This window comes from Heterocephalus glaber, unplaced genomic scaffold (assembly GCF_053883595.1).
Source record: "Heterocephalus glaber isolate CG9 unplaced genomic scaffold, H.glaber_assembly_v1.0 deba00001523, whole genome shotgun sequence".
Taxonomy (NCBI): Eukaryota; Metazoa; Chordata; class Mammalia; order Rodentia; family Bathyergidae; genus Heterocephalus; species Heterocephalus glaber.
This window is the reverse complement of record NW_028258327.1, coordinates 20,715,986-20,731,543: the sequence shown is the minus strand read 5'-3', so window position 1 is coordinate 20,731,543 and position 15,558 is coordinate 20,715,986. Positions and strand designations below refer to the sequence as shown.

Here is a 15,558-nt window from a genome sequence, read left to right as displayed (position 1 = left end):
ATAGCTATACTAAGCATTGGTCTAGTAAGAGCTCTCTGCTGAGGCTCCACCCCTGTGGCAGTTCTCTGCCTGGGCCTTAGACTCTCTGAGACATCCTTTGAAGTCTAGGTAGATGGAGTCATGTGTTGGTAGCTCTTGCACCTTTGCCTACAGAGCTGGTACCACATGAGCACCACCAAAGCATATAACTTCACCTTCTAGAGAATGGCTCAAGTAGCTCCTGGTCTCTCTTGAGCTACTGCTAGGGTGGCCTAAGAACACTGCATGGAATTTGAGAAGCAGAGACCCGAGGCAGCCAGGGACCCCAGATCCAAGGTTCCAAGGTGCCCCGAGCCCCACTCTTTAAACCAGGAGTCCTCAGGGACCTGTCTCTCTGAGCCTGCAGTGGGGTCAGGGACAGCCTGGAAGATGTCTGAAATGCCTTTGGGGTTATTCTCCCATTGTCTTGATGAGTATGACCTGGCTTCCTCCTACTCATTCTAATCCTGTCAAGGTTTAGTGCTTTCTCTCCTAAGCATGATTTTTTTTTAATTCCTGGCAGAGCCATGATGAAAATTTTCCAAATCTTAAAGTTCTGCTTCCCTTCTGATTATACATTCCATCTTTAAATCACTTCTCTCTTCTCACATTTTAAAATAGGCAATTGAGAGAGGCTACACAGCACCCTAAAATGCTTTGCCACTTAGAAATTTTTCTGCCACATATCCTAGTTTGTCATTCTTTTTCTTTCCTTCCCAGGAAAACCCAGAACCTTCTCACTGATCTATGTCCCCAGACCTTGTTTATATTTTTATGATTTTTTTTTTAGTTTTGAGACAAGCTTTCATTGACTAAGTTGCCAAGACTGGGCTCAAACTTGTGATCATCCTACCTCAGTCTCCCAGGGTGCTGGGATTACAAGCATGCACCTCCATGCCCAGCTTCATAGTTTATCACTCTTAAATTCTCCTTTTTACAAAGTCCTAGGGCATGGACACAATTCAGCCAAGTTCTTTGCCACTTTGTAACAAGGATGGCCCTTCCTCTACCTTCTAATATCTTTTGCACACACACACACAAGTGTGTGTGTGTGTACATTTCTCTTTGATTATCTTTTAATTTTATGAAAAAATAAAACAAAATTTTATAACAAAATAACTAGTTAATACACAGTGCATCATAATCTTGAAATTGGTTACTCAGAGTACAAGACTTGTTTCCATTTCCTCATTTCCATCTGAGACTTTATCACTTTCTTCTCTTTCTTTCTATCTCTATCACTTTCTTCTCTACTTCCCAAAAGTAATTTTTAAGCAAGATAAGCCTTTCCCTACAGTTCTCCTCTTCTTCTCTGGCCATCACCAGAACCACCCTTAATGTTCCATTCATGACAATTCAAGCTTTTCCTAGCATTCACTTCAAACTTCTTCAAGCCCTACCTATTACTCAGTTCCAAAACTCTTCCTCATCTTTAGGTGTATGTTATAGCAACACCCCACTTCTCTGGTATCAGTTTTTGTTTTGGTCCATTTTGTGCTGCTGTAACAGAATACCACGGATTGAGGGATTTAAAAAACAAAATTTATTTCTCACAGTTCTGGAATCTGGAAAGTCCAAGGTCAAGGTGCCAGCATCTGGTGACTACTAAGGGCTCTCCACATCCTCACAGGGGAGAAGAACAGAAGAGAGCAAACTCACTCTCACATGTTCTCTTTAAAGAGGCATTAACTCATTGATGAGGGCTGGGTCAGCCCTGTGATCACTTCCCAAAAGGCTCCACCCATCAACACTGTTGTCTTACAGATGATAAATCTAACACATACATTGAACACATTCAAGCGACTGGAGCAAATAAGTTTGAAAAGCTTGTATTTTGTTTTCACATTATTCCAGCTGATTAACTTCACTATTTAGGTTCTCTTTGGGACTCAACTCAAGCAGATGTTTTGTTATCACAAGTGTTTAAATTGTATTGAGGTGCAGGTGAGGGGAAAGGGAAAAGACCAGGAGCAACGACTCTAGGAAAATGAGTGTTAATGAAGAATGGACAGGCTAGGTGTGAGGGAACCTGAATTCTAGCAGATTTTAATATGCCTCTTGGTGATTTAGAATGAGTTAACTGCAAGTCTCAATTCCCTCTCTGATTCTACCCCTGCCCTATAATATCACAGGCTTTCTAATCTTAGGCACTCACTGGCAATAAAGGACTTGTAGCTTTCTCCTAATGCCTAATATGTGTTAGTGTCCTTTGCTCTTTCAAATATCCACTACTACTATTGTTCATTTTATATCACTAAAGAAATGTAAAACTCATATTAAAAAGCATTTATTTTTCCCACAGTGATGAGTAAGAAGAGATTTTTAATTGCTTTCCACATACACTGTATGTTTACCTAATTATAATAGAGAATAATATTGTGCCGCTTATAAAAATGAAACCAGGAACTATCAAGAATCTGGTCCTGTTTCCAGATTCTTTCTTTATATTCTTTAATACTTTTGTCTTTAAATCAGCTTCCAGTATTTTGGGAGTCAGGTTTTCTTTTTTAATATTCTTGCTGTTCGGCTAACTCAGAAAATCGCTTGTTGCTATGGAAGTCGAATGGATTCCTTTCATCTGCTTTAGAATCGTATGTTCGTGCCTTTACAATTAAAAGTCATCCCTAATTGTAATGCTAACCTACTGAATAGAAGATCATGTATTAAACAGAATATTTTTTCTAAATTTATTATTTGACCAGATTTTAACCCTTTACTATTCTCTCATATCCCATTTGAAAAAGACTAGAATGTGACTAAAGTCAATTGTATGAGTTTAATTTGTCCAAGCTTGAAATAAAATTTTATTACTCCTTTCTTAAGCATCTGATTATTCTAATTAATTTTCTCCTTATCGCTAGATTTAATGATTCACTTCCATCTCCTTCTTTTGCCAAGTGCATCAGGAAGGTATTGTTAGCCAGAGGTGTCTGCATGGCTATTAAAAAGCTCTGACTCTGGATGAAGAAACAGCAGCAGCATGCTGAGCAGAAGAGGGATGAGGTCACACCTCTGAGCATGAGTAGAACCTTTATTTTCCTCTTGGGCTTTGCAGTGCACACATATCCACAGATATACAAATAGTTGAATGCATCTTAATGTTGGAAATGAGTGGCAGGTGAAGATGAGAACAGATTCCACATTTTAACCTGACCTAAATGCAACTCCTTGCAGAATTTGTGTAGCTGCTTCTAATTCCATGCCTTCCAATTACTCCAGATTCTTTTAAGACTTGGTTACTCACATGCTTCAGCTGTCAGAGCAGTGTCACAGCCTGACATCCACAGCAGGAGAGATAAGTAATAAACGCATGAATTTCTAGCATATAGTCATGGTGCATGTTCTTGACTGGCATTGAGGAAAATGTTAGATCTGATAAAAATTATTAAGTGTATGATGTTGGAAGTTCCTGGAATTAAGAGTGGAGACAAATTAAATCTGAAATGGTGTATGGCAACTGTGATGAAGATGTGGAAAATGTCCCTGCTACATTACAGCCCCTCAGTAGATTTACTTATTCTGCCCCTAAGATACATTCTGTATACCTGGCTTATACACATGCACTTAAGTCTCTACTAATATTGAGAAATGTGTGGGAGAACAGATCCATGAACATGAATATATCCATGGGGAAGGGCATTATCACCACCAAAAACTGAGCTGAAGTCAATCATGCAGAAAAAATAAATTGACAACCCATCTCCTGTTTAGCTGCTTATTCCCAGGGCTACGTTTCTAAGCAAGAACTGCCTTACTGAGAGCATTTTTCCATGTAATTTTTACTAGTCCATAGAGTATGGTCAAAAAAGCAGGGGAAATAAAGGAGGTGGGATTTTTCTTTGCACAGTAAAGAAAATTTCTTGTTTAGTAACAATAGAACAGTTTATAAAATATAATAATGTGATCCCCCAACCCTGGAGCACATAAGGAAGAAAATCAAAAGCCGTTTTCCTGAAGTTGTTGTCAGAAATGGCAGAGATTGAGTGAAAAGCAGTTTAACCAGCTATATAAAACTGATCACACATAGACATAAAGACATTAATATAGTCAAGTCGTCCGTAATACTTACCAAACACCTGTTACATGCCAAAGGTACACTGGAGACACAATGGAAGGCCCTTTTCAAGGCCCTTGCAGTTTCAGGAGGACTAACTAAAAATTGCTGTATAATTCAAGACATAATTGTAGAAAGCCCTACAAGTTTGCCCTGGGTGGTATAGAGTCGGGGAGAGGTACCTTCCTTGGGGCAATTGAGTATAGGGATGCCTTCCTTACAGTATCCAACTCTCCAGCTCCAAAAATCTACATCATCATGCAATTATGAAGAAAGCTCAGATACCATCTATAGGAATAAGATCATGCACTTTGGACTCATACCTTGGAGTGTGGGGCAGTTGGCACTATTATCAAACAAATCAAGTATCTATAATTATCCCTTAAAATTCTTCATGTTGACCATAAAGAAATACATACAAGAATATGTGCAAGTTTTATGTTATAAATATATTTAGTAATAAACATGCTGAAATATATGGTCCAAGCAATAAACACAAGAATCACTGTGATGGACCAGCCGTCACCAGTCAAAAGGTTCCTGAATGGGGGAAAGGAGGACTGAGAAAATAAGACAAAGAGACAGAGTCAGGAGGGCTCCCAAGACCGAGCAAGCAAGTTTATTTACACCTCTCTTTTATACCCTCAGTGGGTTAGGTCATTAATCATGACCTTTATACAAAAAACACCTGTTTCCTTGTTTACTAGTTTTTTGAACATTCCCCGCCCTCAAGGGCTACTTTGTTTTTTGAGGTTACAGAACATTTATCTTGTTTCTAAGGCAACCTCTGAAGGTAAGCATCGGAGTTGGCAAAGACACGGTTCCCCATAACATAATCTCCTAACTATTTACAATGGAGGGTAAACTTAAAATGGAGCTTTTTTGGCTGCCACCGCTCCCCACAAATCACAATCAATGTGGCAAAATGTTATCATTCTGAGAGACACAAGGAAAATGAGATCAGTCACAGGTTCTAAACCATTTAGTGAGAGAGCAGAATGTTTTCAGTAAATTCTTTCTTCTTTCCTCAACCTTGGTATTTTTTCATGCATAGGTGGTTGGATTTTTTTATGTTAAACTCACTTCACAATAGAAAAGTAGTAAGCTTTAAGTTGTAAGCTTCTCTTTACAAGTGTAATAAATTATAATATAAAGAAAGACCTTTGAAATTTCTTATCAAATTCTCTTAAATTAGTGATTCACAATCATGAAAAGCTAATTGAAAAAAAAAGTAAAATAAACCTTTACAAATAACTAATGTTTATTTTAGGATCCTTATATTTCTTTTTTTTAGGATCCTTATATTTCTTAGTGCTTTGTAATAATGAACTATGTCATTTACAGGAATAACTTTCACATAAAATTACAGTTGATAATTTAATGAGACCAATAGAGTAGCATTATGAGAAAATAAAGGAATAACATCAGAGAGATATACTCCAAATTTAATGTTCTTCATCTACTCCCAGATTGTGGTGTTCGGGGAATTGAATCTGCTTAACTAATGTCACCTTCTTCCTCATTTCTCTTGCCTCTACAGGCCAACTTCCCCATCACGCCATGCCTCTCATGCAGGCCATAAGACCAGTCCTGACTCCTGACTTGGGGGAATCAGTGTCTGGAGATTTCCACCTCTTTTGACAGAGCTGCCTGGGGGCTCCTCCATCGATCCTATGGTAATCTCACTGCTCCTCTGACTGAACCTAACCATTGCTTCTAGACAGTTCTGAGAGAAGCCATGTTCTTCAGTAGAGCTTTCTGTCTGACAATGACCTCTCTTTCCAGGCATGAAATCAATCTCATTCCCCTGTCTTTTAAGAGTACCAGTTCAGGGGCCTCAATTTTTAGCTGCAGTAATTCTCAACCTTAATTGCACATTTTATTCATTTGGAAGAATAGATTCTGATTTAAGCTTTGGAATGAGTAAAGTCATCACAGTCTTGTAAAATTTTCCCAGGTAGTTCTAAGGTGTAGTCAATATCCAGGACCACTACTTTGCCTCACAGATAAGCTCATTCTCCTTCTCTGAACTGGGGCAATTCATTCAGGAGTTCCCAACTCACACATACCCCAAATAAGTGGTCTTCCCCTATAATTACTTCTAACTGATAAATTATTTCTCAGAGGGTGGCAAAGAATGAAATATGGGGCAGTCTTACAAATTCTCAGACGCTGAAAAAAAAGTGAATAAAAAAATGCCTTGGCCATATGGAATTTAGGAGCACAATGATATTATCAAAAACAGAGAAGGAAAACAGCTGAAGACAAGTTGAGTGAAATAACTGAGTCCAAAGAGATTGGGGGGAAAATTACATAACAAGGTGAGAGAAAAGAAATAACTTAGATTTTGAAGAAGGTTAATTTTCCTTGAATTAACAGCCTTATAATAAACTCACCACCAAATTATTGGCATCATCAAACAACTGAGGCCTTGTGGTGTAAGAAAGAGTGTACAGGGACTGAACTAAAATGGACAGTTTGAATCTCACCTCTACTTCTTTCCAGGTCTGGAATCCGAACAATTGAAGATTTTCCAAGATTCCTACAAAGGTCTCTTACTATATATGTTTTTCTTACGATATGAAGTTAAATCTCCTCCCATTGTGAAGTACAATCTACTTTCCTCATCCTTTAAGTCTGGGAGGGCCTGTGACTTCAGGGGATCTGGCACAACATTGATCATGCCAACTAGTTCATAAGAAGCAATGCAGCTTTTCTTGGTCCTCTTGGGATGCCCCCTTTTGGGTGCCAGTCACCATGATGAGAGAACACAGAGAGGCTACCTGTAGGCATTCTGGCTGCCCACTTCAGCAGAAATGAACTGACTATAATTGTTCACCTCCCAAGAAAGACTTTAAATTATTCCAGCCCCCAGCTATCAGACATTCTCAGCCTTCAGGTTATTCCAGTTGAGAACCTAGATATCATGGAGCTTGCTGTTGTACTGGTTCTCAATTCCTGACCCACAAGAATTGAGGGAGAAAGTGGTTGTTATTATATATCATGTATTTAAAGTCTTTTGTTACAGCAATAGATGATGGGAACAGCAACCTATATTACTTTTCAAACATTAGTTCTATCATGTTCCTTGTGAAGTCATGTAAAGAATTAGAAATAATGTGTGTAATTTGCTTGACATAAAATAAGTGTTCAATAAATGATACTGATTTGTGCTGGTGATTATCATACATTTCCATTAACTATTGTCTCTTTGAGAATTGATCTCTGCCACATGTCTTTATTTGTCCTTCATGCTTGAAGATGCTTAAGAATATGAACAAAAAAGTCCGTATGATGGATGCTCTTTCACAACTTACCAGACATAAGGACAGGACAAGGTCTTTGGTTTGAAGTGGTACCAATTATTTGCTCAACAATTCAGTTACTGAGAAGGTTACTTTTCATAAAACATTTATGTCATGTTCTTCTAAGCAATTTAATAAGCATTTATGAAACAATGTGGTATACACAGTGATGCAGAAGATAGAATTGTTGCTGAAAGGAGTTAATAATCAAGTTAAGAAATCAAAATTATCAAATAGACCTAAACAGGCCTCTAACATATCTTTTCATTTTAAACTTGAGAAAGCTGAAATCTGGAAAATTAGTCCAATTTCTCAGTATTACATATTCTTTGCAGCAGAGTTAATAATAACCAAAATTTGTGGCTCTTTACTTTCCCTCAGAAAATATTTATTGAGCACCTGCTGTATTCCAGCCACTCAGGAAACACACTTTCTGCAAAGGAGCTCACAGTCTGATGGGAGAGAGTCACAGATGTAGAGGTGACAGAGCCCTAGAGAAGCTCTGCAGCACTGAGATGGGTGGCAGCAGGGAAGAGAAGCCCATTCTGCCTCGTTGGGAAAGGATTCAGATAGGAGTTGAGTTTGCAATGCTGAGACAGAGTTTTCCAGGCAGAGAGAGAGAGAGAGAGGGAGGAGAGAGCGAGTGCATTCCAAGTAAGGATAACCAACATATGTGAGGATCAGAGATACAAGCATGCATTTTCATTACACCACAATTTCTGAAACTCAGCTCCATGGACATATTCTTAAAAGAAGTAGAGCGTTTCATTCTTTTAAATACTTAATGCTTTATTAAAATTTATTGAGCAGACATAATTCTTCATAACCAAAGACAGTGAAAGGCACATAAAATGTACATCTCTTCTAGAAAATATAGAGCTCCTGAGTTGGAGGAGAGCTCAGAGATCATTTAGCACAACCTCCATGTACCCATGTACCATAGTTGAGGAGGAGATAGTATAATGAGCAGTAAGACTGTGAAGCCAGAGACATCGCTAAAGAGGAAGAGAAATTAAAGCTTAAAATTAGGATATTATTCTCTTTGATGCCCTTCCCCCATGGCATGTAACAAAATATAAAAGCAAGAGGAAGAAAAAAACAGCAAATGGGAAGACTATACCTTCTTAGCTAGCCCATCACAATTATAATATGGTATTTGAGAGAAGAAAAGACATTTCAAAAGGGCACCATTATTAATGCCACCAAGAGGGAATTGGAAAGTTGCAGTTTAAGTCATTGGTTTTGTGCCAGTTCTCCTTTTTATACAAATATCAATTCTCAGTGTGAGTTCTCACACCTTAATTTAGTTAGAAATACATTTTAAAAATGGCTTGCTAAAAGGTATGATTCAATGGAAAAAAAGTATTATCAAGCAGTGCAATGATCCATAAATAGCTATTATTATTATTTAACATTCACTAAACACCCACAGCAAGCTAAGCACTGTACTAAACTTTGGAAAGATGTGGTTCTTACCCTGACAGGAAAGATTAAATACTCAGAAGACAGGAAAGCTTAGTCTGCTTAGGATCAAGGAAACTTATTTTTCTACTCTAACCTTTCCTTGTTTTACTTGTCAAATTAACATAATTCAAGATATTAGACTACTACTAATAATAGTTATTCCTTACTTGTGTTCAGTGTTTCATACTTTACAAAGGGTTTCATGTACCCATCTCATTAGATAACTTGGCATATAGACTCTGAAAGATGAGAGCATAAAAAAGAGTTAGTTTTATTTCAAGAAAAGAGTCGGTTGGCCTGTCATACCTTGGGAATGATGAAGATGCTTTTGGATAAGTAACATACAAACAAAACATTGTCCCTCCCACCTCTACCTTGCAGTCATCAGTTTCCATCCCTACAGGCAGTCACTAACCAATTTTTCTTATGTTTCTTCAAAGATATTAAATGAGAATACTGGCACCCAGTTTATACATGTGGTATATTATATGTACTGTTCTGCACCCCACTTCTTTCTCATACATTGTGGAGATTATTTCACACTGCATTTTTTTTTTTTGGTACCAGGGATTGAACTCGGGTCCTTGTGCCTGTGGGGCAGGCGGCAGAACCACTAAGCTAAATCCCCGGCCCTTGTATTATTATTTTTAATGATTACATTATATTCCATATAAAAATGTGCCATAATTTAACTAGTCTGCTATTAAGACATTTTAGAAGATTTTTGTGTTTTTTGCTTGCTTCTGAAAACTTCTACTATTAAAACAATAAATCAACATATGAATTTTGACACCTGTTGCCAAATTCCTTCCAGAAACTATATATTGATTGAAATTCCCAGCAGCAATATACAAGCACTTCCTTCCTCACACTGTCACCAATCTACTGTGTTATCCAGATTCCTGATCTTTAGTAATCTGATAAGTAAAAAAAAAATAGAATTTAATGGAAGTGTTGTTTGTACTCCTAATTCTAAAATTGCTTGAACATTTACTCATAGTTTTAAAACATTATTATTTCCTTTTCTATGAACATTTCTTACATCTTCTTATTTTTTTCTTATGAGGTAGTGTTCTTTTTCTGATTGGTTTTGGGGAACTCTTACATTATTCATGAAACTAGTCCTCAGTCAATGATCTGAACTGCAGTATTTTTTACTAACATAGCATTTGTCTTTTGACTTTGCTAGTAGCATTTTTACTTTGCATAATTGTCTAGTTTTAATTAGTGTATAAATATTTTCTTTATAGCCTTTATTTTATTTAAATAACAAGTTATTTTAAAAATGAATCTCCCAAGTTTTCATCCAATACCATGATGTGTATATAAATTATTAATCACTTTGGTATTTATTCTAGTTTTCAAGTAGAGACCTAACTATATTTTTTTTATTGATGACTTCTAAGTTGTCCAAATCTACTCCTGAGTAATTCACCATTTCTCTGCAAGTTTGAAATGCCACCTGTATTGGTCAGCTTTCCTGTTGCTGGGACAATGACTAATATCCACAATTTAAAGGATAATAGATTAATTTTGGCTCACAATTTCAAAGGTTTCAGTTCATGGCTCTGGTTCCAAGGCAGAAACATCATGGCCTGACAGAAGGCCTGGTGGAGGAAAGCTGCTCAAATCATGGTACCTGAGAAGCAAAGACCAGGGAAAAAGCCCAAGATGAAGGGCCCATTTATAGTCCCCAAGGTCAGTCCCCCATAACCCACTTACTCTAGCTAGGCCCCACTTCCTAATAGCCCATTGCACTATGAACTTATTCATGGGCTCACCTATTGATGAGGTTAATGCTCACAATCCAATCACATCTCCAGGAGCCTCTCAATCCAGTCAAGTTGATGGTCAGCATTGACTGTTGTTGTCCCTCAGCATCCAAGAAAGATTGGGTCTAGATGCCTTCCCCATACTAAAATCTGCACATGCTCAGGTTCCTTTTATAAAATGACATAATATTTGCATATTATCTATGCACATCCTGTCATATACTTTAAATTATCTCTAGATTACTTACAGTACCTAATACAATGTAAATACTATGTCAGTAGTTGTTATACTGTATTATTTAGGGACCAATGACAAGAAAAAAGTCTACATATTTTCAGTACAGATGCAGTTTTTTTCCAGTATTTTTTAATTAATTTTATCAGTACATTTTAGGTACACAATACAATGACATTCACCATTGGAAATTTGCACCTTTACATAATCTCTCTTAGTTCTTATTTTTCCTTTGCTCTGCCTTCCCTTCAACCCCTCCATCCCTCCCTATTTACAAAGACTTTGTTTCCATTTTTCCTTTTCCTCATTTTCAATTCCCTTCTTTCCTTTCCCCTACCCCCCACTTCCCCTTCCCCTTTGCCACTTTTCTTCCTATTTCACATTATCTATTATACCTTTTAGTCCTTATTTACATGTTCAGTTTCTCACACTAGAGAAACTATTCAGTATGTACACATATGTGTCCTATTTATTTTACTTTAGTATTGCCTCAATGTGCATCCATTTATCTATAAATGTCTCTACTTTCTCATTTTTTATGGCTGAGTAGTGCTTCATTTTATTTTTTAAAAACCACATTTTCTTTATCCAGTCTCCAGCTGATGGGTATTTGGGCTGTTTCCAAGTTTTATCTATTGCAAATTGTGCTGCTATGAACATGGCTGCACATATATCACTGTGGTATGATTCTTTTAATTCTTTGGGGAAGATCCCCAGCAGTGGAATAGCAGGGTCAAATGGGACTTCCAGTCTTAGTTCTTTGAGGTATCTCCATACTGATTTCCACAGTGGTTGCACCAGTGGTTGACACTCCCACCAGCAGTGGAGCAGTGTTTCTCTTTCCCCACAGCTCCATGAACATTTGTTATTGGTTTATTTCATGATGGCAGCTGGAATCTCAGTGTTGTTTTCCTTTGCATCTCTCAAATGACCAGTAATGTTGAACATTTTTTCATATGTTCATTTGCTATTTCTACTTCTTTGTCTGAGAAATGTCTGTTCATTTCAGCTGCCCATTTTTTGATTGGGTCTTTAAATTTGGGAGGTCTGATCTTTTTAAGTTCTTTATAGATTTGAGATAGTAGACCTTTGTCTGAGGAAGAGCAGGTGAAGATTTTTTCCCACATTGTGGGTTGTCTCTTCACACTGCTGGTGGTTTCTCTTGCTGTGCAGAAGCCTTTTAATAAGAAGAGATCCCACTTTTCCAAAGAGAGTGCTCTTTTCCAAATATTTTCAATCTGCTTTAAATTGAATCCACAAATGCAGAACTCAAAGATATAGAAGGCCAAATTTAATAAATTTCAGGTAGTGCTTTGTTGAGGCCATCATTATTTGGTTTACAGAAATCCCGTGGGTCATATCCCCACAGTTAATTCTTGATATAACCTACTGAATCCAAGCAGATGTGTGTAGCAAGAAATACAGAACAAAAGGAGCATTCAGGAAATAAGCTGAGTGCCTTGATGGAATTGAAAGAATAGGAACAGATAAAAGTGAAGATGAAAATATTAGAGAAAAAGTAGAAAGACTTCAATACCAATCATTAGTGATATTGAAGGTGATGGAAGGGTTATCTAGTCCAATTTCCTCATTGTTGGGTTCAAGCACCACCACATGAACCCCAGGATTTTTCTGATCTGGCCTCTGCCTCCCTCTCTATCCCAATGCAGAGTTCCCACTACTTGTCTTTCAGGTTTTTGCTTGAGCAGAATTTCCCTGGTATCTACACTTCCCTAACATGGCCAAGACCAAACAAACACCCCTCTAATGGTCTCTGCTGCTTTCTGACTATTACATCATCTAGTGTGGTCTCTTAAGGCATTCACCTCAGATGTAAGCATTGTCCTTTCACTCCAAGCTTCCATTCATCTTTCTCCTGGTAACTAGATTTTTCTCTGAGTGACTGCCCATTTTCTTACCTAAAGGTGAGGTGCTTATTGGTGACATTGACTTGACCCTAGTCCAAACTAAGGGCAAAGCCACTTAGCACAAGTTATTCTCCAAGACCCAGTGACTGGTTCCAGGAGAAATAGGTGTCTAAGAAGAACAAATGGGACACATGAAACTCGAGCTGGGTATTCCAAGCAAAAACTCAGATCAGAAGTCATCACAAGGGTTTAGGATGTAGCTCAGTGATAGAATATTTGCCTACCATACATGAAGACCTGGATTTGACCTCAGCACTGAAGAAAAAGAGAAATTACCTTATGATAGGAGGCTGCAGAATGTATGCAAAATGAAGAAGACCAAGAAATAGAGAAATAGAAAATCACTTGAAGCCATAAATCAAACCAATCTTATCACTGGACTACTTCATTATGTAAGTTAATATCTTCCCTATTTTTCTTCAGGTCATTTTAAATTGGATTTTCTGTCATTCTCAGCAGAAACTTTTTAATAGATCCTAAAGCTTCAGTTTCTTAAGGGCATAAACTTTGTCTTGATACTGTTGTAATCTGCAGCTGGAGCACAGAAGCAATAAATATACAAGAGAAAAAGAAAAGGAATCTGACAAAATTCTCTAAATTCCAAGAGAAGGGTTTCCTTCCCTCCTTGTTGATGTGCATACCCTCCTAAACCTGTTCATTCTCTGAAAACTCAGTGCCTGGCCACACACACCCATATTGATGCCTTCTTCTTTCCTGCTTGGTGCTGGTACCCATCCTGTGTGTGTATTGTCCTCACTTCACCAGGCTTCCCCATATGTGAACATCTTCTCAACTGTAATTTCAAATGAAAATTTTTTTAATTTAAAGAAAAAGAAATACTAGTAGAATTCTTAGTCTAAGGACATTCACATACTTTAAAGTTCTTGCCCAAATTCTAAGTGTATTAATATACCTGAAATATAGTGTTTTTTATCCATCTGACCAGTGATCAATTATTTAAAACTGTATCCATTTTTTATTTTTAAATATCTCTCTCTCTCTCTTTCTCACACACACACACACACACACACACACACACACACTTTTACTATGAATTTTCCTTCATTCCTGCTCCTTTGTAAGCCAATAATTGGCAAAGAAGAATCAAGTTGTGATATTTTGTGTAAAACATTGCCTATAATATTCTGTGGCTAGAACAATTCCTATGAGACTGGATGATGGTACTAAAAACGGAAATGCAAGGATAATATTATGGAAGACAAAAGGGAGTGAGAAAAGAAAATAAGAAGTGGGAATGAAGAAAGTAGCAAGAAGAGGGATGGAGAGAGGATATCTTGGAGAGAAGAGGTAGAAGTGGGACCTAATGGGAGGAGTGCAAAATGGAAGTGGAAATCAGGAGAGCCTCACTTGGTCACCAAATCCATGGCAAACAGTCCAACCCTATTATCAGCACTAAAGTAATGCACTGTCAAAATGAAAATATATATATATATATAATAATATATATTATATATAATATATGTTATATATATAAATATATATATCATCTACTCCAAAATCATTTACAAATCTAAGCAAATAATGGTGAAATTGCTGGTTCATATACTTCTTTTCAACATATGATTGAATGAAATATATCCAGAAGCTTTGTGCAGCCAACATTGGGTTTTGTCTATGTACTGTATTTGCTTACTGGTTTGTTGAAATACTTGCTATTTTGAGTCACTGTTGAAAACTACTTGGAAATCAACATCTTCAAAATGGTAAAAGAACCCTTGGTTAGTCAAAACTTTAATGAGAAAAAATATTAACATTATATGTATAAATGGAGCACATGCAACATTTAGCATCACATCTGATTTTTTGTGTTGATAAAGAAACTACACATCTTGTAACTCATAATGTCAATTATCCAAATCAGGCCTCTATCAATCATCCAGGAAGATGTATTACCTAGTGTTGAGGTCTTGTCACAGGTATTAAGGTTATTAAGCCATTACCCTTTGAACAATTGTAGTTCGAAAGAAGTGTAACAAAGTATGAAGTTATACTCTACTATGCCTAAGTTCACCAGATTTCTAAAAAGTAATTGTTTAAACACAATAGAACTAAAGCACAAGTTTTCTCTTTTTAGAGAAAAAGAGTATCCTTAGAATGACTTAATGAAAATTTATTTTCTAGTTTAATTTAATTATCAGACTTTTTAGCTGAGATAAATCTTTATGCTTCCTACAGTTTCTTCTTAGATGCTGCTAAATATATTGAGTTACCTTCTCAATATCCATTTATCTTTCTTCCTTCTTAATAGAATCCTGATTTTGTTTAGATATTCTCTCCCCATCCTAAATGACAGAAAAAAATAGATCTCATTGTCTAATTATCCCTGCTTAGCTGAAAGCAATCACCACATGGCATTGCTCTGGCTACTCCTAGAAGTAGAGAAAAAGTCAAATGGTCTACATTGGTCCAGTAGTAGTTGGGAGAAGGGTTCCCTTTTAGAACATGAACAAGAGTATATGTTGCATCAGATACTCCAGCTGCGTATATAGAAATCCAAGCCCAATCTGAATTCCAACCTGTCTAAGTAAGGAGAGAAGAAAAATATGGGAAGAATTAAGGTCCCTGATGATATCATTGCACACTGAGTCACCAATCTGACCAAGGATGACTCTACTTCTAGACTCTTTGTTGTATGAGATAATAAACTTTACTATATAATTCTTCATTCATCAAGATTTTATACTCACATCCAGGAGCATCCATTGGTTAAACCAGGTGCAAGCTCAAATCTGAAGTACCATATTTATCACACCTTTTAAAA

The 15,558-nt window shown here is 37.0% G+C and overlaps 1 protein-coding gene across 2 annotated transcripts in view; it reads left to right on the top strand.

Moving 5' to 3' along the window:
• Htr1e (5-hydroxytryptamine receptor 1E) overlaps positions 1–15,558 on the top strand; it is a 93,719-nt gene that overhangs the window by 42,188 nt on the left and 35,973 nt on the right. Inside the window, exons 2-3 of one of the 2 annotated variants that reach the window (XR_001184449.3) lie at positions 5,613–5,748; positions 6,578–7,244. The exons of the other annotated variant lie outside the window; for it this stretch is intronic. The gene's annotated coding sequence lies outside the window, so the exon portion shown is untranslated. Of the gene's footprint in view, positions 1–5,612; positions 5,749–6,577; positions 7,245–15,558 lie in introns of those variants that run through there. 2 annotated transcript variants of the gene reach the window in all.